Source organism: Ahaetulla prasina, chromosome 2, assembly GCF_028640845.1.
Source record: "Ahaetulla prasina isolate Xishuangbanna chromosome 2, ASM2864084v1, whole genome shotgun sequence".
NCBI lineage: Eukaryota > Metazoa > Chordata > Lepidosauria > Squamata > Colubridae > Ahaetulla > Ahaetulla prasina.
The window spans coordinates 129,774,705-129,793,251 of record NC_080540.1 but is presented as its reverse complement, the minus strand read 5'-3'; the positions used below and the strand labels follow the sequence as shown (position 1 = coordinate 129,793,251).

Below are 18,547 nucleotides of genomic sequence, written 5' to 3'. Positions count from 1 at the left end.
CTTTCAGCAACAGAATGCCGATAAAATATTAAGGAACTAGAAGAATTTGTCCTGGGGCACCTTAAAAGCAAAGAGATTTGTTTTCATATCCTTGCTGTTGAACAAACCTTTTTGTTGCACAAGTAGAGTTGGGTTGGGCTACGTCTCGGTGCTTAGCATCCACCCTTTTCCTGTGGGTGGGAACCTCAAAAAAAAAAAAAAGTACTGGGAAGAAATGGAGAAGAGATTTGGCTACCCAGGCAGTTCTTGCCCATGCAGGTGTGCATAATGCGTAGGAATGCCAGACAGACCTGAGTCACAGGTAACCTCCCCTGCATACATACAACACACCTAATCACACCAGAGATAAAGAGAAAACTGCTTCTTTCCTACTTTACTTGCCTAACAGCTATAGGTGCCGCTACTAGGAACTCCTCCATTTACCCTGGAGAAAAGGAAAACAAGCCAGAGGGAGTTGTTTAAAAAAAAACACAACGGTAACAGCAGCAGCAAAAAGGTGGAGGGAGTGAAAAAGTGTGAGACAACCCTGGATCAGAAGGAACCAGGAGACCTGAAGAGGTGGGTCAAATTGATGAGCTCTTCCTTCCTTCCTTCCTTCCTTCCTTCCTTCCTTCCTTCCTTCCTTCCTTCCTTCCTTCCTTCCTTCCTTCCTTCCTTCCTTCCTTCCTTCCTCCCTCCCTCCCTATTTCAACTTTGCATCTGAAATAAAGCTAGAGTTTGTGAAAGGGGGAGGAGAGGAAGAGCAAGGGGGGAGTCAGGATAAGCCAACCTTACATTTGGAAATGACAATGCAGCAGTGAAACAAGTCTCTCTCTCTCTCTCTCTGTTTCTCTTCCCCCAACACACACACACACATATGCACACAGCACACACACACACACACATCCCTTGCCACTAGAGGAAGTTCTTGGCTTGGTGTGTGGATGGCTGTTCTTTGGATTGTTGCACAGGATCTGGACTTTGAAATGGAGTCAGCATGAATGAGGTTTGTGGCAGAAAATTTTTGTTCTCGGTCCCTGGATTTATTATTGATTATTTGTTTATTTATGTTACTTGTTTAAAGAGATAACTAATGATTAATCATTAGAGAGAAAAGTGAAAAGAAACACAGGGCTTCTTGCACAGGTGAGCAAGCGGGCAAGACGGTTGAGGTAGTCCTGTGTTTTTTTCTACTTTAAAAAGTTAAACCCTAAGTTGTGTTCCCTCTTCTCTGCACGGTTGGAACTTGGCACAAGTTCTTGATCAGCCAGTTTGATGCAGCAGAAGAGAGCATTTTCCACCCCCCACCCACCCTTTGCTCTCTTGCTGGAGACTCCTTTTTATCTGAATTAACCAGGCTATTCATATAATTCCTTTGCACCCACATACCCATGCAGTTTCTCTTTCTCTCTGTGTACATTCGCAGGGTACATTAGGAAATTACAGGGAAGATGGCTATCAACAATAACATGTTCTTCTCAAACAGAGGAAGGTGAACTTTTCCTGAGTGAGAACGTTGACATTTCCCTCCCACAATAATATCCCTGTGTTGCTAACAACTTCATAACAGGCAGACATTGGGCAGTAAACTTGATCTTGGCATGGCAGTATAGCGAAGAACAGTTTTCCTTAATTGATTTCAATTTGTTGTGCCATATGTAAATTTGTTAGAAGTGGAGAAGAATGGGGGGAAAAGGGAGGATTATAGTAACTCTCCTAGCTAGTTAGAAGAGAGACTGGGTATTTTTAATGTGTTATCAATGTTTAGGGCTCTAAGCACGGATTCACATACCATTTTTATTTCTCTTAAGCCCTGTTCTGACTTGATGGTTGTTTAATTGAGAATCGCATAACCTGTATAATTGAAAATAATGTACTTGTTCTGATTTCAGATGTTAATGGGTTTAGGAAAGGTGTGAGAATGAGGAAACTAGGCAGACAAATAATGTGCATGAGATTTAAGATAAATTGGATTGTTTGAATGGGAGAAGTAGTTTAAAATAGGTAAAGCAGCAGATCTGGAAGATCTGGGGACCGACGTTGTTCTTGTAATGACAACGGCGGCGATGGGGTCCTACCATCCTACGTTCGTTTGTCATCTAATAGCATCGCTTTACCGGAGGAGCTTTAAATTCCATCTATTGTCCGGAACTTATTGTGACCATCTGACTGGCCAGATTAAGACTGTTACCGTCTGCCGCCCTCTATAAACTTCGAAATGTACTTGCGATCGCAGCGTCTTAACCTGCGAGTCTCCCCCCTCTCGCGGGCATGGCCCTCCACTTTATTGAGGGCCCACCTTGATGACGGATTTTGGAATCCCGAGAGGTGGCATGCTTTTAAGAGGAGGCTTAGGGGTTTTTTAACTAGGTGTTATAGTAAATTCTTATATAAGTTATCCAAGGAGAAGGGTGGGACGGCGAAGTTAGGTTCAGGGGGATACCTATCGGAGCCATTGCTAGATCCTGTGCCGGCTCGCAGCATAAACATCATCGATTCTGAGGTGGAAGAAGAGGCTAGAGCTCATGGTCATGAGGGTAGTTCTATCTGGACGGTGGGTGGGAGAGGCAGGTATGGCGGACGCCAGGGCCCATATCAGGTTCGGGGAGTGCGCCCGCGCTATCTACGAGCGATCGCGCACTCCGGTCTCCCGATAGTTTCCCGTTCCCTGAGTGGCTTAAATCCTCAGAAGCTGGACCTTCGCCTGATGTTATGCAATGCCAGGTCCGTTATAAATAAAGCCCCCCTCATCTCCGATCTTATACAGGAGGGGGGTGCGGACCTGATTGGCATTTCGGAGACCTGGTTGGGCACGGAAGGGGGGGTTCCCCTGATAGAGATGTGCCCACCGGGTTTCCGTGCGTTCCATCAGGCCAGGGCCCAGGGTAGGGGTGGGGGAGTGGCGGTTATTATCAATGAGAGTCTTGAGCCAAGGGAGATCACTGTGCCACAGAAAACTGGATGTGAGTCCCTCCTTGTGAAGTGGGGCCGTGGGGTTCAGGTGGGTTTACTGATCACGTACCTAGCTCCTTGCTGCATGACAGAAACCCTGCCTGAGCTGTTGGAGGTGGTCGCCGGGACGGCAGTAGACACCCCCAGGCTTATGGTCATGGGGGATTTCAATCTGCCGTCGGTGGGGAAAGCATCCACATCAGCTTGGGAGTTCATGGCTTCCATGACGGCCTTGAACCTGACCCAGTTAGTGAACGACCCCACTCACATCAGGGGAAACACTCTGGATTTGATTTTTGTCTCTGGACAGTGGTTGAATGATCTGGAATTAGGGGAGTTAGTTATCAGACCCCTGTATGGTCAGATCATTCGCTCCTTCAGCTGGACTTTCGAACCGCCGACCTCTGCCGCAGGGAGACGGAGCCGACTTGCTGGTTCCGTCCCAGGCACCTGATGGACCCTGGAAGGTTCCAGATGGAGCTTGGCCTATTCCCTGAGGATTTAGCCCACGACTCGGCTGGAGCTCTGGTCGCCGCCTGGGATCGGGTGGCGGCTGGTGCTCTAGATCGAGACGTGCCTTTGCGGCCTCTGACCCGGTGCCGATCTAGTTTAGCCCCTTGGTACTCCGAGGGGCTGAGGGAGATGAAGCGCCGGAAAAGACGCCTAGAGAGTATCTGGAGGGCCAGCCGCTCCGAATCTGACCGGACACTAGTTAGGTCTCAAATTCGGACCTATCTAGTGGCAATGAGGCTGGCAAAACGGGAGTATTTTTCCAACCTCATTGCATCAGCAGATAACCGCCCAGCTGCCCTGTTTAGGGTGACCCACTCGCTCCTCCATCAGGGAGCGGTAGAGGATCCCTTAAAGGGTCGAGCTGAGGAATTTGGACAATATCTGTTTGATAAAATCGCTCAGATTCGGGAAGGGTTGGACACAGATTGGGTAGATCCGGACGGGGTGGGGGAGGCAGGTCTTGATGTTATTATCTGGGATGAGTTTGATCCTGTGGCTCCTGAGGACATGGACAGGTTAATGGGGAAATTGAATGCGACCACATGTTTATTGGACCCGTGTCCCTCCTGGTTGGTACTAGCCACTCAGGAGGTGACACGAGGCTGGCTCCAGAAAATTGTGAACGCTTCTTTGATGGAGGGTGTTTTCCCTGCCGCCTTGAAAGAGGCGGTGGTGAGGCCCCTCCTCAAGAAGCCTTCCCTGGACCCAGCTATTTTAGCAAATTATCATCCGGTCTCCAACCTTCGCTTTGTGGCAAAGGTTGTCGAGAGTGTGGTTGCACGACAGTTGCCCCAGTACCTGGATGAAACTGTCTATCTTGATCCATTCCAGTCCGGTTTCCGGCCTGGTCACAGCACGGAAACAGCCTTGGTCGTGCTGGTTGATGATCTCTTGAGGGCTCGGGACAGAGGTTGTTCCTCTGTCCTGGTCCTATTAGATCTCTCAGCGGCTTTTGATACCATCGATCATGGTATCCTGCTGCGCCGACTCAGGAGACTTGGAGTGGGGGGCACTGTTCATCGGTGGTTCTCCTCCTACCTCTCCGACCAGTCGCAGACGGTGTTGACAGGGGGACAGAGATCGACCCCGAGACGCCTCTTATGTGGGGTGCCGCAAGGGTTGGTTCTCTCGCCTCTTCTGTTCAACATCTATATGAAGCCGCTGGGTGAGATCATCCCTGGTCTTGGGGTGAGTTGTCATCTATACGCTGATGATACTCAGCTCTATATTTCCACCCCTAACCACCCCAACGAGGCTGTTGAAGTGATGTCCCAGTGCCTGGAGACCGTACGGTCTGGATGGGGAGGAACAGACTCAGACTCAATCCCACCAAGACCGAGTGGCTGTGGATGCCGGCGGCCCGGTACAGTCAGCTAATTCTATCACTGACCATTGGGGGCGAGTTATTGGCCCCACGGAAAGGGCTCGCAATCTGGGCGTCCTCCTGGATGCACGGCTGTCTTTAGAAGATCATATGATGGCCGTCACCAGGGGAGCTTTTCATCAGGTTCGCCTGATACACCAGTTACGCCCCTTTCTGGATCGGGCTTCCTTATGCACAGTCGCTCATGCCCTTGTTACATCCCGCCTGGACTACTGTAATGCTCTCTACATGGGGCTCCCCTTGAAGGGTACCCAGAGACTCCAACTGGTCCAGAATGTGGCTGCACGGGTGATAGAGGGAGCACCTTGTGGCTCCCGTGTGACACCCCTCCTGCGTAATCTGCACTGGCTCCCGGTGGTCTTCCGGGTTCACTTCAAGGTACTTGTTATCACCTTTAAAGCGCTCCATGGCTTAGGGCCGGGATATTTACGGGACCGCCTACTGCCACCATTAGCCTCTCACCGACCAGTGCGCTCTCACAGAGAGGGCCTCCTCCGGATACCATCAGCTAAACAATGTCGGCTGGCGACCTCCAGGGGGAGGGCCTTCTCTGTGGGGGCTCCTACCCTCTGGAACGAGCTCCCTCTGGGGCTTCGTCAACTCCCCGACCTCAGGTCCTTCCGCCGCGAGCTGAAGACATTGCTATTTCGAAGAGCAGGACTAGCGTGAATGTAGTTTTAAATTGGGGTTTTAAATCAGGGGTTTTAAACGGGGTTTTAAATTTGTATTTAAAAGTTTTAGGCCATCAATTGAATTAATTTTCTATTCTTTTTTGCTGTTTTATATGTATTATATGTTTTCTGTTGTTTTATTGGCTGTGAACCGCCCTGAGTCCTTCGGGAGATGGGCAGTATACAAATATAATAAATAATAATAATAATAATAATCTGGAAGAAGGACAGATAAAAGTGAGGTTATAGGATGGTGGACAGATATGATGTTGGTCTGCATACAAGGAAGTCACTAAAGATCAGCTTCAAAACCTCTACTCAGTTCTAATGCTCAAATATGATATAGGTTCCTGAGAATTAAAAAGTGAGGTTAAGAACATAGGCATAGGATCTTTCTCTTTACCACTAAGCTCATTTTCAGGTTAGAGAGACATTTTGGATTTTAGCTGAGGAAGGATTCAGGTTAGCTCTAAATATTTGTTCATGTTTGCAGATGTCATTTTTTCCTCTAATGTGTTGTTTACAATCAACGTGTTGTCTACAATGCCAATTGATTATATCTCTATAAATTGTTGGAAAAACAGTAACCACAGCAATGGGTCACATTTCGGATCTCCGAGAAGCGTTCCTGGGTTCTCCCCCATATAAAAGTTGTCAAAATGTCATAAATTTGGATAATTTGGGAAGGAGGGAATATCCCAGCCATAGAAAGACAAGACCTAGATTGCTGACTGCTTTGCAGTTTAGCAATACAAGACAAATCAATATGATGTTTCTGATAAAGAATAGAACGGTTTGGTTTTTACGGTGTATCGTTAGGGCATGGCATCTTTTCTTTTTACAACGGCCATGCTTAAAATAATGTATCATCTGTGACAACAGAGGACTGCAACAAAGGAAACAAGAGTTGCCTCATGTCTCTAACTGATACCTGCTTTGTATGCAAGCTTGAGTCCTAGCATTTCCCTCTGTCCATTAAATACCAGATCAAGCTGAAATGCAGTCATAACAAAATCTGCAAAAAAATTGTTTTAGAAAATATGTAATTTGTGGTTTTATTAATGATGAGAAGGCTGGTTATGGAAGCCTATTCATTATCTAGAAGGAAGGAAAATGAGACTAGTCAAATGGAAAGACAGCTTGGGGGAACTGTGCTTTTATTGCTTTGTAGACAATAGAGATATCTCTATCAGTGTTTTACCTTGTGTAGACTAATTTATGTTTGTTTTCAATATACTCTTCTGTGTGGGATGCTTGGTTGTTGTTCTATCAATATTCTTCCACTTATTTTTGGCCATGTATGGTACTAGAGTGCCCATTCATGCCTCAAACTCAATGTATTTGTATTTGTATTTATTGAATTTTTATACCGCCCTTCTCCCAAAGGACTCAGGGGGTTCACAGCCAAATGGAATTTGTAATTTATCAAAAGTGGTTATCTAAGTGAAGTAATATTCTGAAAGAGTGGCCGTGGGAGTTTGATGACAGGAGATCTGGAACAGCTCAAAATAATACATTTGGGATCTAATAATATTTTTTTTGCGTATATTTTGCATAAAGGAATGGGAAAAGGAAATTTATCACAAGTGTGTGTAAGTCTGTCTTCCCTAATGTCACCCAATTCATGCTATAAAAGCACCTGGAAGAAGTTTATCTGTAGTCCCTCTACTTGATTTCTTTTTCAGTGCAGTGACCATGAGCAGGGCCAGTGGCAGCCCCATGCTGTCTTCAGGTTGTCAAACTGAGGACAGGCTTATTCACCCAGACTATTCAAGGTTATCTGCCTTTTAGATCACCTATCAGATTACCCATCCTTCCTATGTATTTATCATTTATATATTTATTGTTTCTAACCATTGTTGGTTTCCTGATAGTTTTAAGAGTTGGTATCGTTTCTATTTGTATTATTTGATAGATTGGTGTTGCTTCAGTACTAAAAAAAAATCTGTTTTGGTCTCCTCATGGTTACTAGTAGAGAATTGCATGCTTCATAATCCACTGCCTTGTGTGCGTCATTTATATGATGTCCAGAATCATCTTCTGATGCAGTAAGGTCATTGTAACTGTATTTATTTATTTATTTATTTATTTATTTATTTATTTATTTATTTATTTATTTATTTATTTATTTATTTATTTATTTATTTATTTTATTTACACTTATATCCCGCCCTTCTCCGAAGACTCAGGGCGGCTTACACTATGTTAGCAATAGTCTTCATTCTATTTGTATATTTATATACAAAGTCAACTTATTGCCCCCAACAATCTGGGTCCTCATTTTACCTACCTTATAAAGGATGGAAGGCTGAGTCAACCTTGGGCCTGGTGGGACTAGAACCTGCAGTAATTGCAGGCAGCTGCTGTGAATAACAGACTGCATTAGCAGCCTGAGCCACTGAGGCCCTTAGAACTGTAGAAGAACATTTGTACAGAATTCTAGCATAGATGTCTTTTTCTGGAAATTATTTCCTTGGGGATTGATTGATTGAATTTATATGGCCATCCATCTGGATGCCACACACATTTCCATTCTTTTGCCAAACAAACAAGTGAAGCGTAGCTTACTTATGATCTGTGCTGCCAATGGTTTCATGCAGACTCACTCCACACATGTCCTGAAATCACAGCATAGGCTTATACATACCTACTACAAAGAAACTCACAATTCTTTTTGTGTTCCAAGATCAGATTTTATTTTTTTAAAAATATGATACAACGCTAGATTGCATCCTGGGCTTTTGGCTTTCTTTGTCTCTATCCCTGCTTCTGTTTTTCTGACATTTGTAATATTGTCTCTATGTACATCAGAAACCTTCATTTGTAGCTTTCAAGTGGATTATCTCTTCTTTTTCAATTTTCTCTTTTTAGCTGCAAAATCTTCTTTTTTTCCTTTTCTTTTTCTCCTTCCCACCCTCTGCTGTACGGTACTTCCTCCTTTGACATGACTGTCCTATTACCCTGTTTCAAAAGCTGGTCTTTTCCCTTACATTTTCCAGCAGGCAAAGCTTTTGATGCAAGAGTTGAAATGGCTTCAAATGTTGCCATAAGTGTGGCACCATCTTCTTGTGCCTTTTTTTTTTTTGGCTCCCCTCAAAGAGAATTTTTGCAGAGGAACATGCTATAGTTCAGTGTCCTTTTACAAACTGGATAGTGAAATTGATTGGATTTAAGCAGAAGCTTTAAGGAAGTAACAAAATAGGTAGGAGGTGCCTGAAAACAGTCCAGCAAGTTATTTGGTGGATAAATGTTGAACATTATATTCAGTTCAACTTCCTGTCTTCTCATGGTCTTACTTTCATTGTTTGTCCCTAACAGTGGCAAATGATGGAAGTGAAGCATGCATGAGAATAAAGGAAATGCTTAGCAAATGGTTTAACACTGCAATAAGACAAATGCATGATATCCCCTTGTTTAATTTATTTATGAATAGGCACAAAGGTATGGTGCAGAGTTATTAGAGGTATGATGATTGGGGACAGGAATGTGCATACACTTTAGTATGCAGATGGTACCACCTTGTTGTCTGAGAACCCAAAAGATTTGCAGCAAATATTAAATGAAAGAATGCAATCAATTCTGTAATATAGTTCTGAAAATTTATGTAGTAAAGATCAAGGTAGTTGTTTTTGACAGAGACAATTGAGTGAATGGCTGAAAACTATATACTGATGGCAAAACTTAGGTAGATGCATATGTAGCATGGTAGAATGTTTATTAAAGATCAAATGGTTGGAAACATTTGAAAATGATTAAATATTGGTAGAAAAGTAAGAAATAATAGGAGGGTCTGTTGAGTGATGTTGGACTTCACAGTTTAGTGACCATGATAACAAATTCTGTAACCCAACATTATTCAACAAATGCCAACCATGAAATAGGTGATCTATGGCATTCTTGGTGCTCTCTGAAGGTGAGACATTTCTTTACCCAACTAAGTAACAGCATCAGAGCTAGTAACTGTGGGGTTTGCTTCCTGTTTATGTACAGTAACTTGTCCTGTCAGTGTATTTTGTTGGAGATGTGGTTTTCTAAGGAGAAAGGTATGGAGAGAGATGGTGAATGGAAGCGGTAATACTAAATTACTGCATTTCTTTTACTTTCCTCTTATTTCAAAATTTAAATTTATTTGACTTATTACTCTGTCCTTTCCTACCTTTTGCATATTATTGCATACCCTAAAAGAGAATAATGTGATAGGTACATACAGCATGTGGTTAAAAGCTTACATTACTTTTCCACCATCTATCTAAGCCAGAGAAAGGAAATTATTTGTTTTTGGAGCTATAGTTTTATTGTCTATTTAAATCAGGTGCAGGCAACCTGCAATCCTAGGAGTCATTGTAGATGGTAGAAACTTCTTTTCTACCATTTGAAGACAGCAAAAAAGGTGTAAGCCCTAAAAGAAACTTGTCACAATTAAAAAGATCTTCCCCAAACAGGAAAACTCAGAAAATGCCATCCCAGCTGCCCAAATATGATATGACTCTCCTAGTTTGTAACATCTCTCAGTGATTTAAATACCACAGCCTTCTTGCGTTTGTTTTTTGTTTTGAAGTTTTGAGATTGCCAGGAATTGATAACCAGAGGGAGAAGAAGGTGACAGTCTCTTTTTATCAAACCCTGAAACAAGAAATAAATCATCTAGGTATTAACTGGCCATGGAGAGATCTTATATTCCATAAGCTCTATATAAGCGCTTAAGAATGTAGCCTGTAGCAATCTGGCCTTAAGGACACAAATTTCAGGAGGGATGTATGCAGAACTGTTGTCCAACAGCCTAGCAGAGCTGCGCAAGAGAAAGAATATGCCCAAAGTCAGACAGGGAGGGAAAGAAAGTGTGCTGACACTGAATCCTTTCATAGCTTCTGGGATCTGGGGGTAACAAAAGAGCTGTTGTATCACTCCCTTGTTGTAGTGCTGACTGATTCTTGCACAGCACATTGAAGAGTTCATTTTGCAGAAACACACAAGTTGGAACGACTGTCAGAGTACAAAAGCTTAAACATACAAGATGGAGAAATTAACAAAGGATCCCCCTCAGAAGCATACAAATAAGGGAGGAGAAATTGGAGAAGGCACATAATTCCTTACATGTTTTCTTCCTCTTTTCTTTGTTTTGGTTTTTCTGGTTGTTCCGCTAGCTGGGGAATTCTGGGATTTGAAGTCCACCAGTCTTAAAATTTCCAAATTTGGAGATCCCTGTTCTAGACTTTACACATCCAGAAGATTTTGATGTAAGCCTTTTAACATTGCTAAAAACAACCCAAAAATTATGCAAAATGATCAATTTATCATCAAATCATGGCAGTGGAATTTAGGGACTCTCAGGGCCAGAAGAATGTGGTCAGAGGGCTGCATATAGTGCATGGGTATCCAACCCTAGGTTAGATGATAATCAATCTAAAGCAGTGGTGGGTTTCAGATTTTTTTACTACCGGTTCTGTGGGTGTGGCTTGGTGGGCATGGCAGGGGAAGGATACTGTAAAATTTCCATTCCCACCCCACTCCAAGGGAAGGATACTGCAAAATTCCAATTTCCTCCCGATCAACTGGGACTCAGGAGGCAGAGAATAGATGGGGGCAGGGCCAGTCAGAAATTTTACTTCCGGTTCTCTGAACTACTCAAAATTTCCGCTACTGGTTCTCCAGAACTGTTCAGAACCTGCTGAAACCCACCTCTGATCTAAAGCATAGGCTGACAATCTATTTCAGACTGAGTTGTATTTTGCATTATTCTAGTCCAGGGATGTCAAACTGGATTTCTTCAAGGGCCGGATCAGCATTGTAATTCTCCGTGGACCAGTGGGAGGAGGGGAGAAATAGGACACTTCCTGCAGCACCCTGCCATCCAAAATGAGGTCCCCCATTTTGGCCGGCAGAGTGCTGCAGGAGGCTGTCCAGGTCAAAAATGGGGCACGGGGGGGGGATGCACAGTGGGCCGGTCCTTTGCTATTTGCAGGCTGGTCCTGCAGGCCAGATTTAAGTATCCCGCGGGCCAGATTCGGCCTGTGGACTTTGAGTTTGACACCCCTGTTCTAGTCTCTGACAATGCCTCCAAACTAGTAGTTTACTGCTGAAAATTGACTTGGAACTGGAAGGTGGCAATGATGGAAACTTGTAGTATCATCAGGAGGTGCGGGATGACCCGTTGCAGGGACGAGCCGAGGAGTTTAGCGGTTATCTATTCGCTCAGCTGAGGGACGGTCTGGACCGAAATTGGGATGATCCAAGCGAGGGAGAGGAGGCACGTCTTGTTGAGTCCATTTGGGATGAGTTTGACCCTGTGGCTCCCGAGGACGTCGACAGGTTGTTGGGGAGGCTGCACGGCACGACATGTTTACTGGACCCGTGCCCTTCCTGGCTGGTACTGGCCACTCAGGCGGTGACACGAGGCTGGCTCCAGAGGATTATCAACGCTTCTTTATTGGAAGGGGTTTTCCCTGCCGCCTTGAAAGAGGCGGTGGTGAGACCCCTCCTTAAGAAGCCCTCCCTGGACCCAGCTATTTTGGGTAATTATCGTCCAGTCTCCAACCTTCGCTTTGTTGCGAAGGTTGTAGAGAGTGCCGTGGCGCGACAGCTACCCCAATACCTGGATGAAGATGTCTATCTAGACCCGTTCCAGTCCGGCTTCCGACGCGGATACAGCACGGAGACAGCTTTGGTCGCATTGGTGGATGATCTCTGGAGGGCCAGGGACAGGGGTTATTCCTCTGCCCTGGTCCTATTAGACCTCTCGGCAGCGTTTGATACCATCGACCATGGTATCTTGCTGCGCCGGCTGGGGGGATTGGGAGTGGGAGGCACCGTATATCGGTGGTTCTCCTCCTATCTCTCCGACCGGACGCAGACGGTGTTGACGGGGGGGCAGAGGTCGACCGCGAGGGGCCTCACTTGTGGGGTCCCGCAGGGGTCGATTCTCTCGCCCCTGCTGTTCAACATCTACATGAAGCCGTTGGGTGAGATCATCAGTGGTTTCGGGGTGAGATACCAGCAGTACGCTGATGATACTCAGCTGTACTTCTCCACCCCGGGCCACCCCAATGAATTTGTTGAAGTGCTGTCCCGGTGTTTGGAAGCCGTCGGGTCTGGATGGGGAGAAACAGGCTCAAGCTTAATCCCTCCAAGGCGGAGTGGCTGTGGATGCGGCATCCCGATTCAGTCAGCTGCAGCCGCAGCTGGCTGTCGGAGGCAGTTATTGGCCCCAAAGGATAGGGTGCGCAACTTAGGCGTCCTCCTGGATGATCGGCTGTCGTTTGAAGATCATTTGACGGCCGTCTCCAGGAGGGCCTTCTACCAGGTTCGCCTGGTCCGCAGTTGCGCCTTCCTTGATCGGGATGCCTTATGCACAGTCACTCATGCCCTCGTTACCTCTCGCTTGGATTACTGTAATGCTCTCTACATGGGGCTCCCTTGAGTGCACTCGGAGGCTTCAGTTAGTCAGAATGCAGCTGCGGGTGATAGAGGGAGCTACGCGTAGCTCCCATGTAACACCGCTCCTCGCAGACTGCACTGGCTGCCTGTGGCCTTCGAGTGCACTTTAAGGTGTTGGTTACGACCTTTAAAGCGCTCCATGGCTTAGGACCTGGGTACTTACGGGACCGCCTGCTGTTACCACATGCCTCCCACCGACCCGTACGCTCCCATAGAGAGGGACTTCTCAGGGTGCCGTCCGCCAAACAATGTCGGCTGGCGGCCCCCAGGGGGAGGGCCTTCTCTGTGGGGGCTCCCACTCTCTGGAACGAGCTTCCCCCGGGTTTACGTCAAATACCTGACCTTCGGACATTCCGTCGCGAACTGAAGACACATCTTTTTATTCGCGCGGGGCTGGCTTAATTGGATTTTAAAAGTGAATTTTACCAATTTTAAATGGGGTTTTAATTGACGATAATTTTTAACATCAGGCTAATTTTGAATAAGTTTTTTAAGGGTATTTAAATTGTGTATATTTGTATTGTTGGTTTTATTTTGCCTGTACACCGCCCTGAGTCCTTCGGGAGAAGGGCGGTATAAAAATCAAATCAAATAAAATAAATAAATAATAAATAGTATGCCCATGGTGGAAACTCTAGGAGCTAGTAGTTCTCCAAGTGTTGATGAATGTCATCCCCTAACAGGCCTAGGTAAAGTGGCCAATAGAATAGAATAGACTAGAATAGATTTTTTTATTGGCCAAGTGTGATTGGACAGACAAGGAATTTGTCTTGGTGCATATGCTCTCAGTGTACATAAAAGAAAAGATACATTCATCAAGAATCACAAGGTAAAACACTTAATGATAGTCATAGGGAACAAATAAGCAATCAAATCATATTAGGAAACAATCAATATAAATCTTAAGGATACCAGCAACAAGGTTACAGTCATACAGTCATAAATGGGAGGAGATGGGTGATAGGAACAATGAGAAGATTGATAGTAGTGCAGACTTAGTAAATAGTTTAACAGTGTTGAGGGAATTATTTGTTTAGCAGAGTGATGGCGTTCGGGGAAAACCTGTTCTTGTGTCTAGTTGTTCTGGTGTGCAGTGCTCTATAGGGTCGTTTTGAGGATAGGAGTTGAAACAGTTTATGTCCAGGATGTGAGGGATCTGTAAATATTTTCACAGCCTTCTTTTTTTTTTTTTTTGCAAAAATTTTTTATTTTTCCATAATAATTCCCACAATTTGACCAGTGTACAATACAATCACTTATCCAACAATCAGTCCTATACTCAAATTATACTCAGTCAGGGCTGCTCGACTGCCACTCCCCCCTTTAATCCTTTCTTCCCTTCTCATCCTTCTTAAACTTCCCCCACCACCTTCTCCTCGCTTTCCTACTTCCCCTCCTCTTTCCCACTTCTCACTACCATCCTTTCTAACCCTCTATCTTCTCCTTCTTCTCCTCCTCCTATCCTTTCTTCTCCCTCCCTTCTTTCCTCCCTACCCACCTACCTACCTACTTTCTTCCTTCTTTACTCCTCTTTCCTTACCCTTTCCCTTCGGGAGTGTTTGCCGAGCAGTCCCGACATTACACCATTCCAACTTGTTTAATTCTACCATTATTCCTGTACAATGGCAACCAATCAATTTATAGTCTTCCCCTTCCCCGCCTCCTTCCCCCCCCCGAGACTTCCCAGAACAGAATACAGGGTATTGTAACTAACAAACATAATCTAAAATATAACATAAAACATATTCCATTTCACACCATCACACTATCAATTCCCTTCTTTCTTAAACTAATACATAATAATTCCTAACTTCACTCAAAAACTAATTGATATTTTTTAATCTGATACTTATTTTGAATATAATCAATCCACTTCCTCCATTCCAATATATATTTTTCTTGTGTACAGTCTTTCAAGTAGGCAGAAATTTTGCCATTTCTGCTAAATTTGATACTTTACTAATCCATTCTCCAATTGTAGGTAAGTCTTCTTTCTTCCAATATTGTGCAATCAATAATCTTGCAGCAGTTATTAAATTCAGAATCAGTTTTGTCTCTATAACAGTGCAATCTGAGATTATTCCTAATAAAAAGAACTGTGGAACAAACTTGATCTTCTTTTTCAAAATGTTCTGCATAATCCACCATATTTTAATCCAAAAGGCTTTAACTTTTTTGCAAGTCCACCATATATGATAATAGGTAGCATCCTCACAATCACATCTCCAACATTTTGCTTTCACATTTGGATACATACATGACAGTTTTTTAGGATCTAAATGCCATCTATAAAACATTTTATAAAAATTTTCTCTTAAATTTTGTGCTTGCGTGAATTTAACATTCCTCACCCAAATTTTTTCCCATGTTTCTAACATTATAGGTTGTTGAAAATTTTGTGCCCATTTTATCATACAATCTCACAGCCTTTTTTTTTACTTGTGCAGTATACAGGTCCCCAATGGAAGGCAGGTTGGTAGTAACTGTTTTTTCTGTGGTTCTAATTATCCTCTGAGGTCTGTGTCTGTCTTGTCGAGTTGCAGAACCAAGACAGACAATTATAGAGATGCAGATGACAGACTCAATAATTCCTCTGTAGAACTGTATCAGCAGCTCCTTGGGCAGTTTGAGCTTTCTGAGTTGGCGCAGAAAGAACATTCTTTGTTGTGCTTTTTTGATGATGTTTTTGATGTTAGGTGTCCATTTTAGGTCTTGAGATATGATAGAACCTAGAAATTTGAAGGTCTCTACTGTTGATACTGTGTTGTCTAGTATTGTAAGAGGTGGTAGTATGGGAGGGTTTCTCCTAAAGTCCACCACCATTTCTACAGTTTTGAGTGTGTTCAGTTCCAGATTGTTCTGGTTGCACCACGAGGCTGGTTGTTCAACCTCCCATCAGTATGCGGATCCCATCTGTATGCGGATTATTTGTGCTATTTGGAAGATATTTTCCAGCAATTGATTTGGGATGCTCTGCATGCAAAGATGTTCTCCGCTACAGTGTCTTCCAGATGTTGGTTCTGTTTCCTTAATTACAGAAAAAAAATCTGTCTATAGCCATTTACATTCAATTGGGCATACCATATACTTTTTGTTTTAAATATAGTTGATTAAGAATGATGATATCAGAGTATCAAATTTTTGTGCCCATTTTATCATACAATCTCACAGCCTTCTTTTTTACTTGTGCAGTATACAGGTTCCCAATGGAAGGCAGGTTGGTAGTAACTGTTTTTTCTGTGGTTCTAATTATCCTCTGAGGTCTTTGTCTGTCTTGTTGAGTTGCAGAACCAAGACAGACAATTATAGAGATGCAGATGACAGACTCAATAATTCCTCTGTAGAACTGTATCAGCAGCTCCTTGGGCAGTTTGAGCTTTCTGAGTTGGCGCAGAAAGAACATTCTTTGTTGTGCTTTTTTGATGATGTTTTTGATGTTAGGTGTCCATTTTAGGTCTTGAGATATGATAGAACCTAGAAATTTGAAGGTCCCTACTGTTGATACTGTGTTGTCTAGTATTGTAAGAGGTGGTAGTATGGGAGGGTTTCTCCTAAAGTCCACCACCATTTCTACAGTTTTGAGTGTGTTCAGTTCCAGATTGTACTGGTTGCACCACGAGGCTGGTTGTTCAACCTCCCGTCAGTATGTGGATCCCATCAGTATGCGGATTATTTGTGCTATTTGGAAGATATTTTCCAGCAATTGATTTGGGATGCTCTGCATGCAAAGATGTTCTCCGCTACAGTGTCTTCCAGATGTTGGTTCTGTTTCCTTAATTACAGAAAAAAAATCTGTCTATAGCCATTTACATTCAATTGGGCATACCATATACTTTTTGTTTTAAATATAGTTGATTAAGAATGATGATATCAGAGTATCAAATTTTTTGTGACCTAATATTTACAGACAGAAATCATCACATCTGTACACACACACAAACACACTCATATATATATCTATATCTATATCTATATCTATATCTATATCTATATCTACATCTACATCTAAATACGTTCACTTCCAAAGGATGGAACAATTACTTGGCTAAGATCATACCGTAACTATATCAAAATTATAACAACTGCCTACAAAATAAATTGCTGTCTGTTTAAATATATCAAAAAGCTGGCCATGGATCTTACGTAATGTTCACCATCCCCTTTAGCTACAGAAATTTCACCACATAGGCACACTTATAAAATTGCTCCTATTTAGCATCAATGAATGATTTCTGAAATATTTAGTATAGGGTTTTTATTGTAAATGACTTAATTCACTACTTTATATAGCTTGGAGGTAGCACTGCATGCTTTGGGGTGGACTCCTTGTCTTTGGGGTAATGGTTATTGAGCTGTTGCTTTGGGGTATTTTTTCACATTCAGTGTCTGTGTGGAATGTGCTAAGGAACAGAGTATAATTATCCACCGAGTTTATACCTTGATCAAATGTATGTATGTATGTATATATGTATGTATGTATTTGTTCAATTTATTTACTGCACCATGGGTGGCAAACGCCACAGAACCATGATTAGTGACATCACTGCAATAGAAAAAGGAAGTGTTATGCAGACCATAAATGATTTTATTCTTTTCCTTTATAGCTACCAGGTTCAGTAATTGCAGGTATAAGGAAAATCACACGAACCATTTTATTAGGTTCCTTGTTTTTTTTAAAAAACAAAATAACGCTAACTGCATACCCTCCTGTAAGAATGCATGTTCGGGTGGGGTGGGGTCAGTGGAGAGATGGCATCATTTTTCATACAAATAGATTAAGACTACTCTATCAATCTGCAAAATATGCAAGGCAACCAACAAGATGATCCCTAAAACTCTTAACTATTGGCTCCCATCTAAAGATCATCTGGATTTTTTCAGCTCAGGCCATTAGCCCAGATCTAAATACACATTGAAAATTAGGGTCCTCCACTTTGAACTAATTACTAGCATCATTGAAGAGAGGAAATAAGAATTAGAATTTTTTTTTATTAGAATTTTTTTTTATTGGCCAAGTGTGATTGGACACACAAGGAATTTGTCTTGGTGCATATGCTCTCAGTGTACATAAAAGAAAAGATATATTCATCAAGGTAAAGGATAATCATAACTTTTTTTTTCCTTTGCAAAGCATTCCCCTGTCCCAGAAGTGAAGTCAAAACTTACTGACCAGCAGTCTCGCAACACATCAAAAGGGCAAGTGCAGAATTCAGCATCTAACTAGTCCTATCTTTCCTTTTCTTCCTTTGATGCCTTCACAGTATTTTTTAATGGGAGAAAAAAATGTCACTAGTTGGAAACCTACCTCTTTGCTTTAACTGAAGTGTGGTGTAAACACATTGTGAGGCAATGGCAGATGAACAAGAAACAAAGGAAGCTGCTGAGAGGCAGGGATTGGCAGAGATAACTCCTACTAGTGGGGAAATGGCCCACTACCAAGCACTGCAGCGCGCCAGCTTCATAACTTGCCAAACAGAAAGTGTGTGATTTCTGCTGAGCTGAGGAGCTAGAACTAAATCTGCTGATGGTGGTGTGGAGTCACAAGAGTAGGGGGTGCTTTATCCAAGAGCTGCACCAAATCCTTGTATGGAAGGCATTTATGGTTTTAAAGGAA

General features: G+C 43.2%; 1 protein-coding gene across 1 annotated transcript in view; it reads left to right on the top strand.

Annotated features, from left to right (window-relative positions):
* The window catches only part of ITGB4 (integrin subunit beta 4), a 95,549-nt gene continuing 77,002 nt past the window's right edge, over positions 1-18,547 (top strand). Inside the window, exon 1 of the mRNA XM_058167909.1 lies at positions 1-558. The gene's annotated coding sequence lies outside the window, so the exon portion shown is untranslated. The remainder of the gene's footprint in view (positions 559-18,547) is intronic.